Genomic DNA, 17,500 nt, shown 5'->3' on the forward strand with positions numbered 1-17,500 from the left:
CCAAGCGTCCAGTGGGGTTTCTGGTGCGCTCCGAAGTGGGGTTATTGGAGCGCATCAAAGGTGCGCAATGCTGGTGCGAACCCGGGAGCGCTCCGATGTGTGCTCCAAGGTGCGGCGTGCACGAAGTCCGAGCCCGGTTTGCCCCGGGTGCGCACCTCGCGTGCACCTTCGCCGGGGTGAGCACCTTGGTGTGCAGACCTTGGTTGGGTTGCGCGCCCTGGTGCGCACCAAGGAGCGCTCTGAAGTGTGCTCCAAGGTGCGGCGTGCACGAAGTCGGAGCCCGGTTTGCCCCGGGTGTGCACCTCGGGTGCGCACCTCGCGTGCACCTTCGCTGCGGTGGGCACCTTGGCTGGGTTGCGCGCCTTGGTGGGCACCATGCAGTGCACGAAGTCGGAGCCCGGATTGCCCCGGGCGCGCACCTCCGCCAGGGTGGGCACCTTGGTGCGCACAACTTGCCTGGGCTGCGCACCAGGAAGGGCTCAAGATGGCACCCGCGTTCCGTTTTTTTCACTATCTTTCAGAACGGAAATTTTAAAATCTCGTTTTTTTTTGCCTTTTCTGGAAATTAGTGAAGGCAGCGCATCAAAGGTGCGCAACGCTGGTGCGAACCTGGGAGCGCTCCGATGTGTGCTCCAAGGTGCGGCGTGCACGAAGTCGGACCCCGGTTTGCCCCGGGTGCGCACCTCGCGTGCACCTTGGTGCGCACACCTTGGCTGGGTTGCGCGCCCTGGTGGGCACCATGGTGCGCACCAAGGAGCGCTCCGAAGTGTGCTCCAAGGTGCGGCGTGCACGAAGTCGGAGCCCGGTTTGCCCCGGGTGCGCACCTCGCGTGCACCTTCGCCGCGGTGGGCACCATGGCGTGCACGAAGTCGGAGCCCGGTTTGCCCCGGGTGCGCACCTCGCGTGCACCTTCGCCGGGGTGGGCACCTTGGTGTGCAGACCTTGGCTGGGTTGCGCGCCCTGGTGGGCACCATGGTGCGCACCAAGGAGCGCTCCGAAGTGTGCTCCAAGGTGCGGCCTGCACGAAGTCGGAGCCCGGTTTGCCCCGGGTGTGCACCTCGGGTGGGCACCTTGGTGCGCATGCCTTGCCTGGGCTGCGCACCAGGGCGGGCTCAAGATGGCACCCGCGTTCCTTTTTTTTCACTATCTTTCAAAACGGAAATTTTAAAATCTCATTTTTTTTTGCCTTTTTCTGGAAATTAGTGAAGGCAGCGCATCAAAGGTGCGCACCTCGCTGCCCACCACGGTGCGCAACGCCGGTGGGCACCCGGGAGTGCTTCGAAGTGTGCTCCAAGGTGCTGCGTGCACGTTGTCGGAGCCCGGTTTGCCCCGGGTGCGCACCTCGCGTGCACCTTCGTCGGGGTGGGCACCTTGGCTGGGTTTGCCCCGGCTGCGCTCCGAAGCGGGGTTATTGGAGCGCCGCCTCTTTTTTTGTCGGAGCGTTTGGTGGGGTTTCTCGCATTGGCTCTTCCGAGGCCCGGTTGCCACCCTGGCGCGCACGAAGTCGGAAGTAGGGTTAATTGCCCGGGTGCGCACCTTTGCCAGGGTGGGCACCTTACCTGGGCTGCGCACCAGGGCGGGCTCAAGATGGCACGCGCGTTCCGTTTTTTTCACTATCTTTCAAAACGGAAATTTTAAAATCTCCTTTTTTTTTTGCCTTTTCTGGAAATTAGTGAAGGCAGCGCATCAAAGGTGCGCACCTCGCTGCCCACCTTGGTGTGCTCTGAGGTGCGCACCCGGGAGCGCTACGAAGTGTGCTCCAAGGTGCGGCGTGCACGTTGTCGGAGCCCGGTTTGCCCCGGGTGCGCACCTCGCCTGCACCTTGGCCGGGGTGGGCACCTTGGCTGGGTTTGCCCAGGGTGCGCTCCGAAGCGGGGTTACTGGAGCGCCCCCTCTTTTTTTGTCAGAGCGTTTGGTGGGGTTTCTCGCATTGGCTCTTCCCAGGCCCGGTTGTTGGGTGCGCTCCCACCCTGGCGCGCGCGAAGTTGGAAGTTGGGTTAATTGCCCGGGCGCGCACCTTCGCCAGGGTGGGCACCTTGGTGCGCACACCTTGGCTGGGCTGCGCACCAGGGCGGGCTCAAGATGGCACCAGCATTCCCTTTTTCTCACTATCTTTCAAAACGGAAATTTTAAAATCTCGTTTTTTTTTTGCCTTTTATGGAAATTAGTGAAGGCATCGCATCAAAGGTGCGCACCTCGCTGCCCACCTTGGTGTGCTCCGAGGTGCCCACCACGGTGCGCAACGCCGGTGCGAACCCGGGAGCGCCCCGATGTGTGCTCCAAGGTGCGGCGTGCACGAAGTCGGACCCCGGTTTGCCCCGGGTGCGCACCTCGCGTGCACCTTGGTGCGCACACCTTGGCTGGGTTGCGCGGCCTGGTGGGCACCATGGTGCGCACCAAGGAGCGCTCCGAAGTGTGCTCCAAGGTGCGGCGTGCACGAAGTCGGAGCCCGGTTTGCCCCGGGTACGCACCTCGCGTGCACCTTCGCCGGGGTGGGCACCTCGGCTGGGTTGCGCGCCCTGGTGCGCACCAAGGAGCGCTCCGAAGTGTGCTCCAAGGTGCGGCGTGCACGAAGTCGGAGCCCGGTTTGCCCCGGGTGCGCACCTTCGCCGCGGTGCGCACCATGGCGTGCACGAAGTCGGAGCCCGGTTTGCCCCGGGTGCGCACCTCGCGTGCACCTTCGGCGGGGTTGCGCGCCCTGGTGGGCACCATGGTGCGCACCAAGGAGCGCTCCGAAGTGTGCTCCAAGGTGCGGCGTGCACGAAGTCGGAGCCCGGTTTGCCCCGGGTGCGCACCTCGCGTGCACCTTCGGCGGGGTTGCGCGCCCTGGTGGGCACCATGGTGCGCACCAAGGAGCGCTCCGAAGTGTGCTCCAAGGTGCGGCGTGCACGAAGTCGGAGCCCGGTTTGCCCCGGGTGCGCACCTCGCGTGCACCTTCGCCGCGGTGGGCACCATGGCGTGCACGAAGTCGGAGCCCGGTTTGCCCCGGGTGCGCACCTCGCGTGCACCTTCGCCGGGGTGGGCACCTCGGCTGGGTTGCGCGCCCTGGTGCGCACCAAGGAGCGCTCCGAAGTGTGCTCCAAGGTGCGGCGTGCACGAAGTCGGAGCCCGGTTTGCCCCGGGTGCGCACCTCGCGTGCACCTTCGCCAGGGTGGGCACCTCGGTGCGCACACCTTCTCAATGTTTTCTTGCCTTTTCTGGAAATTGGTGAAGGCAGCGCATCAAAGGTGCGCACCTCGGTGTGCTCCGAGGTGCGAACCCGAGAGCGCTCCGAGGTGCCCACGAAGTCGAAAGTCGGGTTAATTGCATTGTTTTCCCCGGGTGCGCTCCGAGGTGCGCAACATCGGCGCGCACCAAGGAGGGCTCCGAAGTGTGCTCCAAGGTGCGCACGATGGCGTGCACCTCTGGTGCGCACGATTCGGAGCTCGGTTTGACCGGGGTGCGCACACCTTGGCTGGGTTGCGCACCTTTTGTGCGCTCCAAGGTGCGCACGAAGTCGGAGCTCGGTTTGCCCCGGGTGCGCACCTTCGCCAGGGTGCGCACCTTGATGCGCACGCCTTGGCTGGGCTGCGCACCTTGGTGGGCGCCATGGTGCGCACCTTTCGTGCGCTCCAAGGTGCGCACGAAGTCGGAGCTCGGTTTGCCCCGGGTGCGCACCTTGGTGGGCGCCATGGTGCACTCCGAGGTGCCCAAGATTGGTGCGCACCAAGGAGCGCTCCGAAGTGCGCTCCAAGGTGCGCGCGAAGTCGAAAGTTGGGTTAATTGTCCGGTTTGCCTCGGGTGCGCACCTTGCGTGCACCTTCGCCAGGGTGGGCGCCTTGGTGCGCACACCTTGGCTGGGCTGCGCACACCTTGGCACCCGCGTTTCCTTCATTTTAAATTTTTTTTTTTTACAATCTCTCAAGTGGGAAATTCTATAATCTCAACTTTTTTTGCCTTTTCAGGAAACTTTTGAATGGAGCGCATCATTGGTGCGCTCCGAAGTGTGCTCCAAAGCTCTCTCCAGCTGCGTGCACCTGCCCCGGCCGCGCACCCGGCCCCGCCCAGCTTCGCTCACCTGTCCCGGGCGTCTGGTGCGGAACCTTAGAGTAAGAAACATCACCGTGCACCTTGGCCAACGTGCGCGACTCGACCGAGCGCGCACTGGCCGAGGTGCACACCGATTTCACCTGGGTGCGCGCGCAGCACCTCGGGCGCACCGGGGTGCGCGCACAACGCCCGGGTTGCACCGTGGCCTGTGTGCTCGGGGCGCCTCGGGTGCGCGCTCGGTGTCGCCCCCGCGCGCGCGGTAGTGCGGGCAGCGCACCCCGGCCCGGCCCGGCCCCGACGAGAACGCAAACGGGCAAAAGGTTTATTCAAATAGCATTGCGACGCCCGGCGAAAAACTAAAAAAGGGTGCAACACCGGGACTTCCCGGGAGGTCACCCATCCCAGTACTACTCCGGCCCAAGCGCGCTTAACTGCGGAGTTCTGATGGGATCCGGTGCACTAACGCTGGTATGATCGCACCCGTTATGAGCTTGTCGCAGTGTGTACTTAGCAAACCGCGACCCACGTGCGAATCCACCCCGGCCACCCACCCCCGTCGAGGTGCACACCCTCCCTCGCGAAGTGCGCCCCGTTCGCCAAGTGTGAGCCCTGCCCGGGTGCGCGCACCTTGCTAGGGCGTCGGGTGTGCACCCGGCCCGGCCTACGTGCGTGCACCTGGAGGGGGCGTCGTGTGCGTGCAGTGTCCCGTCTGCAACGCGGTGCCCACACACCACCTCGGGCGCAACGACCTGCGCTCACATGTGGGCCGAGTGCACCTTGGTGCATGTTCGGGGCGCCTCGGGTGCACGCTCGATCTTGCCCCGGTGCACCAAGGCGCTCGGTTTGCCCCGGGTGCGCACTTGGTGCAAGGTGGGCACCCAAAATAGGGATCAAGCACCAAAACACAAGTTTCGGGATGCAAAATGGGACCCAAGGACCACAAATGCGTTCCAAGACCCATGATGGGTCCACGAGAACAAAAATGTGTTCCGAGACTTAATAAACAAATATTGGGTTTTAGGAGAAGAAACATGCTCTGATGCCCAAAACGAGAATCGACCCCGAAAAGGCCACAGGCCAAAAGTGGGATGCGAGACAAAAAAAAATGGGACCCGAGGACCAAAATTGGGTTCCCAGGTCGAAGACAGGGCAACCGGACAAGAAACGACCTCTAAGGCTCGAAATGAGTCCCGACGACTAAAACTTGACAAGAAGCACCCATCAGGCACCCAACTCGACACCCATGGGATGCCGACCCACCCGGGCTTCCACCTAGCACACCTTGGCACCCACCCACCCTCGCACCCAACCTCGCACCCAACTTAGCACCTTTGAACCCACATTGGCACTCACCCTGACCCTGGCACCTTGGAACCCACATTGGCACTCACCTTGACCCTGGCACCCACCTTTGCACTCACCTTGGGACCCACCCTGGCTCCCACCTCGGCACCCACCCAGACACCCACCTTGGTTCCTTGGCACCCACCTTGGATCCTTGGCACCCACCCCGACACCCACCTTGGCACGCAACTTGGCTACTTGCCACCCACCTTGGCTCCTTGACGCCCACCCCGACAACCACCCCGTGACCTACCCTGGCTAGGGTTGGTGCACACCCACCCTGGTGCCCACCTTGGCACCCACCCTATGACCCACCTTGGCACGCACCTTAGTACCCACCCCGTTACCCACCCTAGGACCCACCCCGTGACCCACCTTGGCCAGGGTGGGTGCACCCACCCTGGTGCCCACCTTGGCACCCACCCATCCTAGCACCCAGCCTGTGACCGGGCTTGGAACCCAACCTTGCACCCGCACCCGTCTTGGCCAGTGTGGGTGCGCACCCATCCTGGCACCCACGTTGTGACACACCCTTTAACCCACGCACCCTAGCACCCACGTTGGCACCCACCTTGGAACCCAACCTAGCAACTTGGCACCCACCCCGTGACCCACCTTGGCATCCACCATAGCAGTCGCCGACTTGGCACCCACCTCGGCACCCACCTTGACACTTGTGGACCCACCTTGCCACTCACCCTAGCATCGACCCATCCTAGCACCCACCCTGGCACCTTTGCACCCTAGCACTCACCCATCCTAGCACCTAACCTGTGACCCACCTTGACACTCACCCTCGCACCCACCTTGGAACCCAACCTAGCACCCACCCACCCTGACACCAACCCTAGCACCTACCCACCCTTGCACCCACCCTGTGACCCATCTTGGCACCCACCCATCCTACCACTCAACCTATCACCCACCTTCTCACCCACCTTGGCATCCACCTTAGCACCCACCCACACTGGCACCTTGGCACCCACCTCGGGCAAGGTGGGTGCACACCCACCCTGGCACCCAATTTAGAACCCACCGAGCATGTTACCCACCTTGGCACCCACATTGCAGCCCACCCTAGTACCCACCCTATGACCCACATTGGCATCCACACCCTAGCACCCAGGCACCTCGACACCCGCCTTGACACCCACCCTAGCACTGAACCTGTGACCCACCTTGGAACTCACCCTAGAACCCACCCACCCTGTGAACCACCTTGGCATCCACCTTAGCACCCACCCACCTTGGCACCCACTCTAGCACTCACCCATCCTAACACCCAACTTGTTACCCACCTTGGCACCCGCCCTCGCGTCCACCTTGAAACCCACCCTAGCACCCACCCACGCAGGAGCCCACCTTGGCACCCAACCTAACACCCACGCATCCTGGCACCCAACTTGTGACCCACCTTGGAACCCACCCTAGTACCCACCTTTGAACCCACTATATCACCAACCCACCTTGGCACCCACCCTATGACCCTCTTTGGAATCCACCCTAGCACGCACCCACCCTGGCACCCACCATGGAGCGCACCCTAGCACCCACCCACCTCGGCACGCACCTCAACACCCACCTTGGTGTGCGCACTGCGCCAACCTCTCAAAGACCCTATGTGGTGCGCTCCAAAGTGTACACCTTTGGTGCGCTCCAAGGTGCGCACCTTTGGTGCACACCGAGGTGCACACCAAAGTGTGCACCGAGGTGAGCACCAAAGTGCACTCCAGGGTGCACACCAAGGCGTGCACCTTTGGTGCGGTCAATGCAAACGAATTCGGAAGTTGGGGTCGATGTCCTAATCGCTGCTGCAGACTACACGTATGAGAATCGGACAAATAGCTTTATATAGGGGAGGTGTTGCGTTTGATGGGTCGACTCCCCTGGTTGTGTGCACTGCACCAACTTCAAAGACCCTGTCTTGTTTAAGAAGTCAAAAGTTGGGGTGGATGTCCTAATCATTGCTGCAGTCTACGCATGTATGAGAATCAGACAAATAGCTTATATAGGGGAGGTGTTGCATTCGGTGGGTTGACTCCCCTGGTTGTGCGCACTGCGCCAACCTCAAAGACCCCGCATAGCAGAAGAAGTCGGAAGTCGGATTTTGGTGAGCACCAAGGCGTGCACCTTTGGTGCGGTCAACGCAGACGAATTCAGAAGTTGGGGTGGATGTCCTAATCGTTGTTGCAGGCTACACATGTATGAGAATCAGACAAATAGCTTATATAGGGGAGGTGTTGGGTTTGATGGGTCAACTCCCTTGGTTGTGCGCATTACGCCAACCTCAAAGACCTTGTTTTCGTTAAGAAGTCAAAAGTTGGGGTCAATGTCCTAATGGCTCCTGCAGGCTACACATGTATGAGAATCGGACAAATAGCTTATATAGGGGAGGTGTTGGGTTTGATGGGTCGACTCCCCTGGTTGTGCGCATTACGTCAACCTCAAAGACCTTGTTTTCGTTAAGAAGTCAAAAGTTGGGGTCGATGTCCTAATTGCTCCTGTAGACTACACATGTATGAGAATCAGACAAATAGCTTATATAGGGGAGGTGTTGGGTTTGATGGGTTGACTCCCCTAGTTGTTCGCATTACACCAACCTCAAAGACCTTGTTTTCGTTTAGAAGCCGAAAGTTGGGGTCGATGTCCTAATTGCTCCTGCAGGCTACGCATGTATGAGAATCAGACAAATAGCTTATATAGGGGAGGTGTTGGGTTTGATGGGTCGACTCCCCTGGTTGTGCGCATTGCGCCAACCTCAAAGACCCTGCATTGCGGATGAAGTCGAAAGTCAGAGTTTGGTGTGCTACAAGGTGTGGTCGAAGGTGCTCACCTAGGTGTGCACCTTTGGAGCACAGGAAAAGTGCCCTCCAAAAGTGCGCACCTTTGGAGTGCACAAAAGTGCCCTCCAAAAGTGCGCACCTTTGGAGCGCAGAAAAGTGCCCTCCAAAAAGTGCCCTCCAAAAGTGCGCACCTTTGGAGCGCAGAAAAGTGCCCTCCAAAAAGTGCCCTCCAAAAGTGCGCACCTTTGGAGCGCAGAAAAGTGCCCTCCAAAAAGTGCCCTCCAAAAGTGCGCACCTTTGGAGCGCAGAAAAGTGCCCTCCAAAAGTGCGCACCTTTGGAGCGCAGAAAAGTGCCCTCCAAAAAGTGCCCTCCAAAAGTGCGCACCTTTGGAGCGCAGAAAAGTGCCCTCCAAAAAGTGCCCTCCAAAAGTGCGCACCTTTGGAGCGCAGAAAAGTGCCCTCCAAAAAGTGCCCTCCAAAAGTGCGCACCTTTGGAGCGCAGAAAAGTGCCCTCCAAAAAGTGCCCTCCAAAAGTGCGCACCTTTGGAGCGCAGAAAAGTGCCCTCCAAAAAGTGCCCTCCAAAAGTGCGCACCTTTGGAGCGCAGAAAAGTGCCCTCCAAAAGTGCGCACCTTTGGAGCGCACAAAAGTGCCCTCCAAAAGTGCGCACTTTTGGTGCGCACCAAGGCGCTGGTTCGGTCGTTGCAGGCGAGTTCGGAAGTTGGGGTCGATGTCCTGAGCGGAGGTGCAAACTACACAGGTGTCGGAATCGGACAAATAGCTTATATAGGGGAGGTGTATGCTTCGATGGGTCGACTCCCCAGGTTGAGCGCACCGCGCCAACCTCAAAGACCCTACGGTATGGATGAAGTCGGAAGTTGGGTCCGATGACCAATTCGATTAGTAGGTATGCTCATGAGGTCGGAATTTGGGTCCGATGACCTGCCATGTGCAGGAAGGCGAATGTTGACACTGTGCGTTGCAAGGTGCACACCAAGGCGCTGGTGCGGTCTTTTTAGTCGAGTTCGGAAGTTGGGGTCGATGTCCTGATCGGAGGTGCAAGCTACACAGGTGTGGGAATCGGACAAATAGCTTATATAGGGGAGGTGTATGCTTCGTTGGGTCGACTCCCCGGGTTGAGCGCACCGCGCCAACCTCAAAGACCCTACGGTATGGATGAAGTCGGAAGTTGGGTCCGATGACCGATTCGATATGTAGGCATACTCGCGAGGTCGGAATTTGGGTCCGATGACCTGCCACGTGCAGGAAGGCGAATGTTGGCACTGTGCGTTGCAAGGTGCGCACCAAGGCGCTGGTTCGGTCGTTGGAGGCGAGTTCGGAAGTTGGGGTCGATGTCTTGATCGGAGGTGCAAACTACACAGGTGTGGGAATCGGACAAATAGCTTATATAGGGGAGGTGTATGCTTCGTTGGGTCGACTCCCCGGGTTGAGCGCACCGCGCCAACCTCAAAGACCCTACGGTATGGATGAAGTCGGAAGTTGGGTCCGATGACCGATTCGATATGTAGGCATACTCGCGAGGTCGGAATTTGGGTCCGATGACCTGCCATGTGCAGGAAGGCGAATGTTGGGACTGTGCGTCGCAAGGTGCGCACCAAGGCGCTGGTGCCGTCGTTGCAGTCGAGTTCGGAAGTTGGGGTCGATGTCCTGGTCAGAGGTGCAAACTACACAGGTGTGGGAATCGGACAAATAGCTTATATAGGGGAGGTGTATGCTTCGATGGGTCGACTCCCTGGGTTGAGCGCACCGCGCCAACCTCAAAGACCCTACAGTATGGATGAAGTCGGAAGTTGGGTCCGATGACCGATTCGATACGTAGGCATATTGGCGAGGTCTGAATTTGTGTCCGATGACCTGCCATGCGCAGGAAGGCGGAATTTGGGTCCGATGACCGAGTTGATGGCGTGCCATGCGCAGAAAGGCGGAATTTGGGTCCGATGACCGAGTTGATGTTGATGGCCCGCCATGCACAGGAAGGCGGAATTTGGGTCCGATGACCGATTTGAAGGCGTGCCATACGCAAAAAGGCGGAGTTTGGGTCCGATGACCGAGTTGATATTGATGGCCCGCCATGCGCAGGAAGGCGGAATTTGGGTCCGATGACCTGACATACGCATGGAGTCCGACTCGGGGGCCGATGTTCGATTCGATGACTTGCATTGTGGGTAAAGTCGGAAGTTGTGGTCTTTGACCCGATTCGATGACCAGACTTCGGCTGCTTGAGAATCGGACAAATAACTTATATAGGGGAGGTAGTGTTCTCGAGCATCCTCCCCCCGTGCCCGTTTATGTCGATTGATGCTGGTGCTCGACTGGTTGGAGCGCTCGGATGCAAAAATCTTGCACCAGGATTTATCGATTGTGATGGACACGGCAAGTCTCCTGATTGCTATGCAGGAGCTCATCGTGAATCTCTATGCGGCCTTGGTATGGACTCGACCTGCGGAATGGTTCGGCAATGGTAGTCGCTCCAACACGTCCTTGCAATGGCCACAGAGGTGATTCGACTAGAGCTCCAGTCTAGCTTTTGGGTTGCTTGGCGGACTGGTATAGCCGCGATCGAGTTCCGGCCATGAACGTTTTAGATAGCTCTTGGGCTTTCTGGGACGGAAGTCGGAAGTTTGGGCTGTTGTCCGATTTGATGACCATTCTTCGGATGTGTGAGAATCGGACAAATAACTTATATAGGGGACTGTGTTGTCTCACGCAGCCCCCTCCGTGCCCCTCTATCTCGACCGATGTTGGTGCTTGAAAGGGTTGGGATCGCTCGGATTTATAAACGTGCACCACCATTTGTCGAGTGTGAGGGACGCGGCAGGTCTCCTAAATGCTATGCGGGCGCTCTCTGAGAATCTCTATCCGGCCTCGACACAGACTAGTCTTGCTGAATGGTTTGGCACTGGTAGTCGATCCAACACGTCGTTGTTGTGGCCGCCTAGGCGATTCGATTCGAGCCCCCGTCTAGCTTTTGGGTTGCTTGGCGGATTTTGCCCTATCCGCAAGTGAGCTCGGTCCCTAAACGTTCGAGAAACCCGATTGCTATGCGCCGACTCTCTTTCTTGCGAGCCTCCATCTAGCTTTTGGGTCTCTACGGAACGGAAGTCGGAATCTGGGACCGTTGTTTGATTCGACGAGGCAGACTACGGTTGTGCGAGAATCGGACAAATAACTTATATAGGGGAGGTGTTGACTGGAGCATTCTCCCCCGTGCCCCTCTAACTCGACCAATGCTGGCGCTCGAACGGTGGTAGCGCTCGGATTTTCATTGAGCGCCAGCATTGGTCGATTTAGAGGGGCATGCGAGATTCCCGAATGCTATGCGAGGGCTCTAACGGAAATGTCTATTGGTTTCGGTATGGATGCAATTGCGAGTGGTTCGGCAAAGGTAGTCGTTCCGATGCGTCCATGTCGTGGCCAAATCGATAATTCGATTTGAGCCCTCGTATAGCATTTGGGTCTCTCGATGTGATTCCGCATTCCAGTCCCTTTGGGCACTGCTTGAGCCGCATCCCAGGGGGTTCCCTTCCCAATAATCTGCCTCGCAACCCGATTGCTATGCGGTGAGGCTCCTCGGCCGCCTCGGAACTATCTGTGTATCAGACGCATCGCGGGATAAGGGGTTGGCAACGGTAGTCGCCCCAAGCGCGTCCGATGCTTGGACCATTCCGAGGCGGCCCTGAAGCCTCTTCCGTCTAGCCGTTGGGTCCTTCTCGCCGCATCCCTCGCCTCGCACCCCGATTGCTATGCGGTGAGGCTCCTCGGCCGCCTCGGAACTATCTGTGTATCGGACGCGTCGCGGGATAAGGGGTTGTCACTGGTAGTCGCCCCAAGCGCGTCCGATGCTTGGACCATTCCGAGGCGGCCCTGAAGCCTCTTCCGTCTAGCCGTTGGGTCCTTCTCGCCGCATCCCTCGCCTCGCACCCCGATTGCTATGCGGTGAGGCTCCTCGGCCGCCTCGGAACTATCTGTGTATCGGACGCGTCGCGGGATAAGGGGTTGTCATTGGTAGTCGCCCCAAGCGCGTCCGATGCTTGGACCATTCCGAGGCGGCCCTGAAGCCTCTTCCGTCTAGCCGTTGGGTCCTTCTCGCCGCATCCCTCGCCTCGCACCCCGATTGCTATGCGGTGAGGCTCCTCGGCCGCCTCGGAACTATCTGTGTATCGGACGCGTCGCGGGATAAGGGGTTGTCACTGGTAGTCGCCCCAAGCGCGTCCGATGCTTGGACCATTCCGAGGCGGCCCTGAAGCCTCTTCCGTCTAGCCGTTGGGTCCTTCTCGCCGCATCCCTCGCCTCGCACCCCGATTGCTATGCGGTGAGGCTCCTCGGCCGCCTCGGAACTATCTGTGTATCGGACGCGTCGCGGGATAAGGGGTTGTCACTGGTAGTCGCCCCAAGCGCGTTCGATGCTTGGACCATTCCGAGGCGGCCCTGAAGCCTCTTCCGTCTAGCCGTTGGGTCCTTCTCGCCGCATCCCTCGCCTCGCACCCCGATTGCTATGCGGTGAGGCTCCTCGGCCGCCTTGGAACTATCTGTGTATCGGACGCGTCGCGGGATAAGGGGTTGTCACTGGTAGTCGCCCCAAGCGCGTCCGATGCTTAGACCATTCCGAGGCGGACCCGAAGCCTCTTCCGTCTAGCCGTTGGGTCCTTCTCGCCGCATCCTTCGCCTCGCACCCCGATTGCTATGCGGTGAGGCTCCTCGGCCGCCTCGGAACTATCTGTGTATCGGACGCGTCGCGGGATAAGGGGTTGTCACTGGTAGTCGCCCCAAGCGCGTCCGATGCTTGGACCATTCCGAGGCGGACCCGAAGCCTCTTCCGTCTAGCCGTTGGGTCCTTCTCGCCGCATCCCTCGCCTCGCACCCCGATTGCTATGCGGTGAGGCTCCTCGGCCGCCTTGGAACTATCTGTGTATCGGACGCGTCGCGGGATAAGGGGTTGTCACTGGTAGTCGCCCCAAGCGCGTCCGATGCTTGGACCATTCCGAGGCGGACCCGAAGCCTCTTCCGTCTAGCCGTTGGGTCCTTCTCGCCGCATCCCTCGCCTCGCACCCCGATTGCTATGCGGTGAGGCTCCTCGGCCGCCTTGGAACTATCTGTGTATCGGACGCGTCGCGGGATAAGGGGTTGTCACTGGTAGTCGCCCCAAGCGCGTCCGATGCTTGGACCATTCCGAGGCGGACCCGAAGCCTCTTCCGTCTAGCCGTTGGGTCCTTCTCGCCGCATCCCTCGCCTCGCACCCCGATTGCTATGCGGTGAGGCTCCTCGGCCGCCTTGGAACTATCTGTGTATCGGACGCGTCGCGGGATAAGGGGTTGTCACTGGTAGTCGCCCCAAGCGCGTCCGATGCTTGGACCATTCCGAGGCGGCCCCGAAGCCTCTTCCGTGTAGCCGTTGGGTCCTTCTCGCCGCATCCCTCGCCTCGCACCCCGATTGCTATGCGGTGAGGCTCCTCGGCCGCCTTGGAACTATCTGTGTATCGGACGCGTCGCGGGATAAGGGGTTGTCACTGGTAGTCGCCCCAAGCGCGTCCGATGCTTGGACCATTCCGAGGCGGCCCCGAAGCCTCTTCCGTGTAGCCGTTGGGTCCTTCTCGCCGCATCCCTCGCCTCGCACCCCGATTGCTATGCGGTGAGGCTCCTCGGCCGCCTTGGAACTATCTGTGTATCGGACGCGTCGCGGGATAAGGGGTTGTCACTGGTAGTCGCCCCAAGCGCGTCCGATGCTTGGACCATTCCGAGGCGGACCTGAAGCCTCTTCCCTCTAGCCGTTGGGGCTTTCTCGCCGCATCCCTCGCCTCGCACCCTGATTGCTATGCTGTGAGGCTCCTCGGCCGCCTTGGAACTATCTGTGTATCGGACGCATCGCGGGATAAGGGGTTGGCAGTGGTAGTCGCCCCAAGCGCATCCGATGCTTGGACCATTCCGAGGCGGCCCTGCAGCCTCTTCCGTCTAGCCGTTGGGGCCATCTCGCCGCATCCCCCACCTCGCACCACGATTGCTATGCGGTGAGGCTCCTTGGCCGCCTCGGAACTATCTGTGTATCGGACGCATCGCGGGATAAGGGGTTGTCACTGGTAGTCGCCCCAAGCGCGTCCGATGCTTGGACTATTCCGAGGCGGCCCTGCAGCCTCTTCCGTCTAGCCGTTGGGGCCATCTCGCTGCATCCCCCACCTCCTCGGCCGCCTCGGAACTATCTGTGTATCGGACGCATCGCGGGATAAGGGGTTGGCAGTGGTAGTCGCCCCAAGCGCGTCCGATGCTTGGACTATTCCGAGGCAGCCCTGCAGCCTCTTCCGTCTAGCCTTTGGGGCCATCTCGCCGCATCCCTCGCCTCGCACCCCGATTGCTATGCGGTGAGGCTCCTCGGCCGCCTGGGAACTATCTTCGTATCGGACGCATCGCGGGATAAGGGGTTGTCACTGGTAGTCGCCCCAAGCGCGTCCGATGCTTGGACTATTCCGAGGCGGCCCTGTGGCCTCTTCCGTCTAGCCGTTGGGGCCATCTCGCCGCATCCCCCACCTCGCACCCCGATTGCTATGCGGTGAGGCTCTTCGGCCGCCTTGGAACTATCTTCGTATCGGACGCATTGCGGGATAAGGGGTTGTCACTGGTAGTGGCCCCAAGCGCGTCCGATGCTTGGACTATTCCGAGGCGGCCCTGCAGCCTCTTCCGTCTAGCCGTTGGGGCCATCTCGCCGCATCCCCCACCTCGCACCCCGATTGCTATGCGGTGAGGCTCCTCGGCCGCCTTGGAACTATCTTCGTATCGGACGCATCGCGGGATAAGGGGTTGTCACTGGTAGTCGCCCCAAGCGCGTCCGATGCTTGGACTATTCCGACGCGGCCCTGTGGCCTCTTCCGTCTAGCCGTTGGGGCCATCTCGCCGCATCCCCCACCTCGCACCCCGATTGCTATGCGGTGAGGCTCCTCGGCCGCCTTGGAACCATCTTCGTATCGGACGCATCGCGGGATAGGGGGCTGTCACTGGTAGTCGCCCCAAGCGTGTCCGATGCTTGGACCATTCCTAGGCGGCCCTGAAGCCTCTTCCGTCTAGCCGTTGGGGCCTTCCCGCCCCATCCCTCGCCTCGCACCCCCGATTGCTATGCGGTGAGGCTCCTCGGCCGCCTTGGAACCATCTGTGTATCGGACGCATCGCGGGATAAGGGGTTGGCACTGGCAGTCGCCCCAAGCGCGTCCGATGCTTGGACCATTCCGAGGTGGCCCTAAAGCCTCTTCCGTCTAGCCGTTGGGGCCTTCCCGCCCCATCCCTCGCCTCGCACCCCGATTGATATGCGGTGAGGCTCCTCGGCCGCCTTGGAACTATCTGTGTATCGGACGCATCGCGGGATAAGGGGTTGGCACTGGTAGTCGTCCCAATCGCATCCGATGCTTGGACCATTCCGAGGCGGCCCTGCAGCCTCTTCCGTTTAGCCGTCGGGGCCTTCCCGCCGCATCCCTCGCCTCGCATCCCGATTCCTATGCGGTGAGTCTTCTCGGCCGCCGCGGAACTATACCTGTTATTGCTACTGCATCCTTCGGCTGGTAACCTCCTCTGCCGCCTTGGAACGTTCTCTTTGTCGGACGCGTCGCGGGATAAGGGGTTGGCACTGGTAGTCGCCCCAAGCGCGCCCGATGCATAGACCGCTCCGAGTCGACCTTGCTTTCAGCCTCTCACATGCATAGACCTCTCTGAGTCGACCCTGCAGCCTCTCACGTTTAGCCTTTGGAATCTCGCCTCACAACATGATTGCTATCCTTGATGCATCCCTTGCCTCGAGCCCTGATTGCTTTCTTGGCTGCATCCCTCCTCTCCTCACAGCCCGGTTGTCATCACTGCTTCATCCGTCGCTTCATGCATTCTGGCTGCTGGGCCCTTCCCACCGCACACCTCGATTGCTATCTCTTCTGCATCACACACCCCGATTGCTATCTCTGCTACATCCCTCGGCTCTCACTTCTGCATCCTTCGCCTCACACCTCGATTGCTATCAATGCTGCATCCGTAACCTCACACCCCGATTGCTATGCGGGGAGGCTCCTTGGCCGCCTTGGAAATTTCTGTGTGTCGGACGCACCGCGGGATAAGGGGTTGGCACTGGTAGTCGCCCCAAGTGCGCCCGATTCTTAGACCGCTTCGAGGTGACCTCGTAGCCTCTTTCGTCCAGGCTTCCTGCCTTCAACGCCCTTTTTACACCTCGATTGCTATGCGCGGGCTCGTTGGCGTCTATCACCTCTCTGCGAAGAGTGGCACGATGATTGTTGGGGTAAATCGTAGCAGTCCGATCTCTGGCCTTGGGCCATTGTGAGGGCTGATCGATTTCCTGTGCGCATCTCGTGTTCGCCCAGTAACAGACTCGACGACTTGTAATCGGTCTTGTTCCCGATTGTTCCTGGAGGTAGTCTTCGGAACTCTTGGATTTGACCTGTCACTCGAACTGTCCTCTTCCGAGGATGCTTGTGTGTGTGTGCTTGTGCCATTTCCTTGGCGGTATTAACGAGATATTAAAGAGCGGAGTGAGCGCCTCGCCCAGCTATGTTTGGGGCTCTCACTCCCTTACCCGGTGTGCGACCGCTTTGCACGTAGGTTGCGGAGCATCGCGACTCTTTCGATGTTTGGCGGTTGTCTTCCGGTGATGCGTTGGTCCCGAAGTGCACGTTACTAGCATTTCTGCCATTGTTCTCGATCTTTGGCACGTTCCTTCGTTGCAATTGGATATATATCTCCGTTTATACGCGCAGGCTTCTCCCGCCTATTCAGCGCTGTCCCACTCTCAGCACTCTCGTGGTCTCCTTGGCTTCTCTCTCCCGTGAGCGAGCTCTCTTCTCGAGTCTTTTCCATGTCCCATGGAGGTTGCCTTGCGAAATTCGGGCACACAAACGTGACCGGATAAGAGCGGAATTGCCTATGAGGAGAAGCTCACCTTAGGGAGCAGCAATGCCGAGTGTTTCGACAGAGGGTAGAGGGGGCGTTGTTTGGGCGGTTGCACAAAAGAGTGCTACGTTTGCACTGAAGGTTGCTTCTTCGTCTCCGACGAACTCTTCGAGGCAAAAAAGCTTGTTTACGGGGTCGAGGTGGGACTGTTCGTGCGAGTTGCGCCACCAAAAGTGCGTAGGGGGCATATACCTGGGAAATGGATGTCTCTGAGTGGCCTTACTCGGTCGCGTGCACGGTGCATTCTCTAACGGCAGGACTGTCGCGAGCATGTGCGGTTCGGATGTTTTCGGGTAAAGGGTTCCGTACGGGATGTTCTTCCCAGGCTCCTGTGAACCGAGACTCTGCATCGTCATGCTCCGGCTCCCGTGGGTGCTTCATGCCTCGTCGAGCT

General features: G+C 59.7%; 1 non-coding gene across 1 annotated transcript; it reads right to left on the reverse strand.

The window, feature by feature from the left end:
* Window positions 1–4,392: 4,392 nt before the first annotated feature.
* On the reverse strand, window positions 4,393–4,511 carry LOC131868775 (5S ribosomal RNA). Its single transcript, XR_009367215.1, has one exon. It is a non-coding gene; the product is annotated as a 5S ribosomal RNA (ribosomal RNA).
* Between the last annotated feature and the right edge of the window lie 12,989 nt (window positions 4,512–17,500).

Source organism: Cryptomeria japonica, unplaced genomic scaffold (genome assembly GCF_030272615.1).
Source record: "Cryptomeria japonica unplaced genomic scaffold, Sugi_1.0 HiC_scaffold_218, whole genome shotgun sequence".
NCBI classification, from domain to species: domain Eukaryota; kingdom Viridiplantae; phylum Streptophyta; class Pinopsida; order Cupressales; family Cupressaceae; genus Cryptomeria; species Cryptomeria japonica.